At 46.2% G+C, this 6,000-nt stretch overlaps 1 pseudogene; it reads right to left on the bottom strand.

Moving 5' to 3' along the window:
* Positions 1-2,365: 2,365 nt before the first annotated feature.
* On the bottom strand, positions 2,366-5,554 carry LOC141099743 (piwi-like protein 1 pseudogene; annotated as a pseudogene).
* Between the last annotated feature and the right edge of the window lie 446 nt (positions 5,555-6,000).

The raw sequence follows: 6,000 nt of genomic DNA, 5'->3' as shown, positions 1-6,000 counted from the left end.
GATCAGCGAGCGGCCCCCCTGCCGGTATCACTGATCGCTGTAAGAAACCTCTGGACATTTTTTTGGTCGCTGGTCTCCCGGTGGCCAACACGCATCGCTGCGTGTGACAGGCGGGAGACCGGCGATCAGCTGTAAAAAATAGAATTAAAATAAAAAATATTGTTATTCTCACCTTCCGGCGTCCCGCGCAGCCTTCCTCTCTCCACGCTCCGGTCCCAGTGATCCTTTGCATGAATGACCACGAGACTTCGCGCTCCCACGAGACCGTGACGTCTCGTGGTCATTCTCACAAAGGATTACTGGGACCGGAGCGTGGAGAGAGGCAGGATGGCTGTGCGGGACGTCGGAAGGTGAGAATAATATTTTTTAATTTAATTCTATTTTTTACAGGGATGGCAAGCGATGCCGGGCGCTCGGCATCGCTGTGCTGATCGCTGGTGAAGCTGTCTGTGTAACGTTTCACCAGCGATCATATAGCGACTTACCAGCGATCCTGACACCTTGATATCGGTGTCGGTATCGCTGGTAAGTCGCTATGTGTGACTCCAGCTTAAGATTAAAGGGAACCTGTCACCCCCCAGGACGTTTATAATTTAAAGAGCCACCTACAGCAGCACTAAGGCTGCATTCTGTGAAGGTGGCTCTTCTGTTTCTGACCCCTAGTAACGCAGAAATATTGACTTTTATAAATAGCTCCTCATACCTGTAATGTGTCCCATAGGTATGGTGTGTCCCCCTGTATCAGCCGTGTGCCAACCGTCCATCATGCCTCTGTCCTGTGTCTGGGCGCCGCCTCCTCCTGTGTAGTATGCCTGTGCTGTGACAACTCTAGCTGCAGCTTCCCCCATCCCCCTTCTCCTCTTTCTTATAAGGCACAGAGGAATCACGGAGGACGTTGGTACAGTCAGCAAGGTACTCCCTCAGCATCTTCCAAAACTTTGCACTCCTTGTGAGAGTACCCCGCGTCTCAGTGCCACTGCAATGGGAGAGTCTGAGAAAAGTCTCCCAGAACTTTGCTTGTGTTCCCCTGCCTCTGCTGGATTGGAGTTGTGTCTCTCTCGCCTGTACTCCTTGGTTGTCTAATGAACTGTGACCTCTGCCGCCAGTGTATTCAGATGGAAATTTTTTTACTAATTCGGCAACAAAGGCCTTCTGGTACTGCACCATTATAGTACACCTGTCTGCCTCTGGAAGAAGAGATTGAAAGTTCTCCTTGTAGCATGGGTCTACAAGTGTCACCAACCAGTAATGACTGTCACTCAAAATTTTGAGAATACGAGGGTCACGGGAAATGGAGCATAATCTAAACTCAGCCATGTGTACCAGACTGCTAACTTCTGTGTCCTCATCAAGAGGACAACTAGCCATGCTCTCCTCCTCCCTGTCCTCAGGCCATCCACGCTGAATAGACGGTATGACAGTTTTTCTTGATGTACAGTCTAGAGCGCTTGAAAGTAGCTCCTGTTCTTCCTCCTCCTCCTCTTCCTCATTGTCTCCCAATCCACATTGGGATGAGATGAGGCTGGGCTGTGAGTAATCACCCCGTATGGTTCCTTGCTCCGTCTCATCAATCTCCACCTGCAATGCATCCTCTTTGATTGTGAGCAGAGAGCGTTTCACAACACAGAGAAGTGGGCTGGTGACGCTAATTATGGCGTCATCGCCACTCACCATCTTGGTGGAGCCCTCAAATGACAACATTTTTAGCCCACAGATAGATGAGACATGTGACAGAGATACCACACTGTAAAATATGTTGCCTGTGTTTTTATTTTTTACAGCAAAATAGTGTCACTAACGAGGGTAGTGTGGAGTTCTCATGTGGTGTATGGCTGAGGGTTGTACTCCTGACAGGGTATGATGTATCTTACGATGACCAAGCTTTCTGTCAGGAGAAGAGTCGTTCTTTCTCAAATTACACACAGTAATTGGTGCATTTGAGCCCCAGTCATGAAGTCTTTTTACTGAAGGTAAGGGGGCAATTTATTATTTACAAACAGCAGTAAACTCCAGTGAAGGACAAAAGTTTATTGTTCAAACTTAGTCCCCAATCCCGAAGTTCTTTCTGTACATTGTTATCTTTCTGAATATGGTCCAAAAATGTTCCCACTTGTTTTTCTCTCTGTTCTGCTACTAGTCGAGTATGATTTGCTAGCTCTTTCATTACAGAATAATCAGCTCTCATTCTATCAGTTAAACCTGTTAAATTGCAGAATTCTGGAATCAGAATAATAGGCCCTGTTGGCATATTTCCTGGACCTCTTGCTTTTTTGGGATTGTGTATGAGAGCGGGCTGTTTCAGGTCTGTGATCTGCTTCTTACATTGATTTTTGTAATAATCGATAAAACTAATTTCACAGCCATCTTACTGCTTGAAAGTAGACTACGGAGTTAAATCCCATTTAATATCATCAATATGATATGTAAGATTGTTGTATTTGGTAAGAGCTATCTGTCCAATCAGTTCTTTACTGCAAGCATCATAGAAGGCATGTGATGCAATTTTCGATTTCAAATTGTACAGACTGGGGGACCCGTGTGTTGCAAACAGTGCCTTCCCCCCTCCCACCAGCCCCGTTATGAAATCACAGGTAGGCCTAGATGGGTTGAAACCGGTCGGTCCCAGTTTATTAATTACATAAGCAGAGAAAGGCACTTACTCGTACATTTCGTAAAGGGCTCATTGCCGAGGGCCTGTCTGTGACCGACAGGCGAGCAGGCCTATGAGCAGTTACGAACCCTTGCCCTTTTCCACATCTTCCACTGTGACTTAGTATCATTAACAAGGTTTTTTTTTAATAAGTGTACAAATAGTATGGCAATTTAAGCACTGTTAAATATATAAGGGAGGGAAGGTGGGACAAAAGCTTCCAGGGGTCAGAGGAAAGAGGAAGTCACTGAACCCAGGCACCTGAATTTAACCCCGGTAGGTGTGGCTGGAGGCCACTTCCCCTTTAATCCCATTGGACAGCAGGGTATCCCAATTAGTGCATCACCTGGGGAGTAGTGGGAGGGGGGAATTGGGCATTGAACCATATTTTTTCTAGTTTTAGCCATATGAACTCCCCAGTCAGAGACACGTTCCTTATGCAGTACCGTGCCTGCCATTACATCCAGAACAGTTTCACTTCGAAGTACTTTGTGGCTCACATCAATGCACAACATGATACTAGTCTCATACTGCAAAATTGAGGTGGTAAATTCTTGCCACACAGATCGGTTGTGTGTTCTGACTTCTGTAACATCATTTGGGTGATAATAATTCAGACCTATTTACTTCACGTTCATCATCTTCAGAAGCCTTCGGAATATAATGTTGTAAAAGTAAAAGCAGGTTAGTGAAGTTGGTGGTAACTCATTTGTCAAAGTAATTGTAATCTTTACTATTTCTCTATTGTGTGTGCGGCTAACCACCTCATTGATCTTATTTAGTTTCTTTGGCAAGAAAAGAACAGCTCCATCAAAACCACATGCTTTTCCTATTAATTCATCATGCTCATAAAGCAGAGCTGACCTCAGGGATCTAGATTCCATCTGTGGACTGTAGTCAACATGGTACTGGTACAAGAGCCACTGGTGTCTAGCAATCAATTTGACATAGTTTGTGCACAGCTGAATAGAGTTATTATTTTTATTCATTTTGATAGCGCCATTTTTTCCATGGTGCTTTACATGTGAAAAAGGGGCAAACATAGTCAAGTACAATAAACATGAGCAATCGAAGGCACACACAAGCACAGAGGGAGAGAAGACCCTGCCCGCGTGGGTTCACAGTCTACAGGGGATGGGTGAGGATACACTAGAGAGGGTAGAACTGGTTGTGCGGTGGTTCATAAGACTGAAGATCACTGCAGGTTGTAGGCTTGTCAGAAGAGGTGCGTCTTCAGGTTCCTTTTGAAATTTTGCATAGTAGGCGAAAGTCTGATATGCTGGGGTAGAGAACTCCAGAGTATGGGGGAAGCATGGGAGAAGTCTTGAATGTGGCTGTGGGAAGAAGAGTTCAGAGGGGAGTATAGGAGATCTTGAGAGAATCGAAGGTTGCGTGTAGGTAAGTACTGGGAGACCATGTCACAGATGTATGGAGGAGACAGGTTGTGGATGGCTTTGTATGTCATAGTTATGGTTTTGAACTGGAGCCTCTGGACAATAGGAAGCCAGTGAAGGGCTTGGCAGAGTGGAGAGGTTGGGGAATAATGGGGAGGCAGGTGGATTAGTCGGGCAGCGTAGTTTAGGATAGATTGGAGTGGTGCAAGAGTGTTAGAGGAGAGGCCAGAGAGTAGGAGGTTGCAATAGTCGAGGCAGTAGATGATGAGGGCGTGCACGAGAGTTTTTGCAGTTTAATGGTCAAGGAATGTACGAATCTGGGAAATATTTTTCAGTTGGAGTCGGCAGGAGCAGGCAAGGGCTTTGATATGTGGTTTGAAAGAGAGGGCAGAGTTGAGGATCACCCCGAGGCACTGAGCATGCCCAACTGGAGAAAGTGAGCAGCCATTGACATTGATGGTTAGGTCTGGTGGAAGGGTGGAGTGAGATGGGGGAAAGATGATGAATTCTGTTTGATCCACGTTTAGAAAACGAGCTGAAAACAAAGATAAAAAGTGGACAGACATGGTGGGATTTTGGTCAGAAAGGAGGTGATGTCAGGTCCAGATAGGTAGATCTGCGTGCCATCGGCATTGAGATTATACTGCAAATCGTGGGTTTCTATGAGCTGTCCCAGGCTGAAGGTGTAGATGGACAAGAGTAGGGGTCCTATAACTGAGCCTTGGTTAACACCGACAGACATGGGGCGAAGTGAGGAGGTGTTGTGGGAGAGGGAGACACTGAATGTTCGGTCAGTTAGATACGACGAGATCCAGGATAGGTCCAAATCTGTGATGCCAAGAGATGAAAAAATCTGTAGCAAGAAGGAATGGTCCACAGTTGCAAAGGCAGAAGACAGGTCCAGGAGAAGGAGGACAGAGTAGTGTCGCTTGCTGTTGGCAGTTAGTAGGTCAGTCTCAGTTGAGTGATGCAGTCAGAAGCCATATTGTAACTGGTCAAAGAAGGAGCAGGAGGAGAGGTGGGAGGACAGGTCAAGATGGACATGCTGTTCCAGTAGTTTTGAGCCATGGGGAGAAGTGGTATGTGTGTGATCGAGGCATGTTTGAAGGATGAGGGGAAGACACCATTTGCAAGTGAAAGGTTGAAGAGATGTGTTAGGGTTTGGATGAAGACTGTGGCGAGGTGAGGGATGAGGTTGCCAGAAAAATCAGATTTTGATTCTATGACATGTTGGATGGATTGTCTAGTGGAAACACCCATATCATGGAAGTCACGTCTACGACCACCACGCTCTCCAATTGACAAATCTTGAAATCCAGCCCCAATGTCAAAATCTCTAGCTTCTGGTCTAGCAACTGCAGGGGCTCCTTTTTTTTCATCCTCATCCAACAAGTTCAGTATTAGTAGGTGATGGCTTGTCAGAATCCGGGCCAGGAACACCAGGCTTGGGTGGTTGTGAGTCCTTGCCCCATGCTCTTCCACGTGCTCTTACTCTGGCTCTTCCAGTCATGATTTAATCTAGAAGCTTTCGTCTTCGTAATCCACTGACAGACTACAACACCACCCAAGCGTTCACCCAGGGGTGAACCTAGCCTCTCTGCTGCCTGAGGCAAACAGCAAAATGATGCCCCCCGCCCCCCCCCCACAAAGTAAATTTTTATATATATCCTGCAAAACTGAGTACAATAGTGGACATTTTGATCTAGATAAATAGAAAAAAGGTGTCTAAACACAAGGATGCCAGCGCCATCACACGCACATACAAGAACAACAAAGAAGTATCCAGAACAAGGGTCATTAATGGCAATGGTAGGCCTGGCACAGGGCCGGACTGGGATAAAAAAGCAGCCTTGCCACACAACTCCCACCAGACCACGAACTATAACACTCATCGGCCCCTATCAGTGAATTTTTGCTATACTTTGTTGAAGAGCCACATGTGAATGGCACCACAGT

This window comes from Dendrobates tinctorius, unplaced genomic scaffold (genome assembly GCF_039654945.1).
Source record: "Dendrobates tinctorius isolate UK_male_01 unplaced genomic scaffold, ASM3965494v1 ptg000010l, whole genome shotgun sequence".
Classification (NCBI taxonomy): domain Eukaryota; kingdom Metazoa; phylum Chordata; class Amphibia; order Anura; family Dendrobatidae; genus Dendrobates; species Dendrobates tinctorius.
Note: the sequence above shows the minus strand (reverse complement) of the source record. Positions and strands in the feature narration are given on the sequence as shown.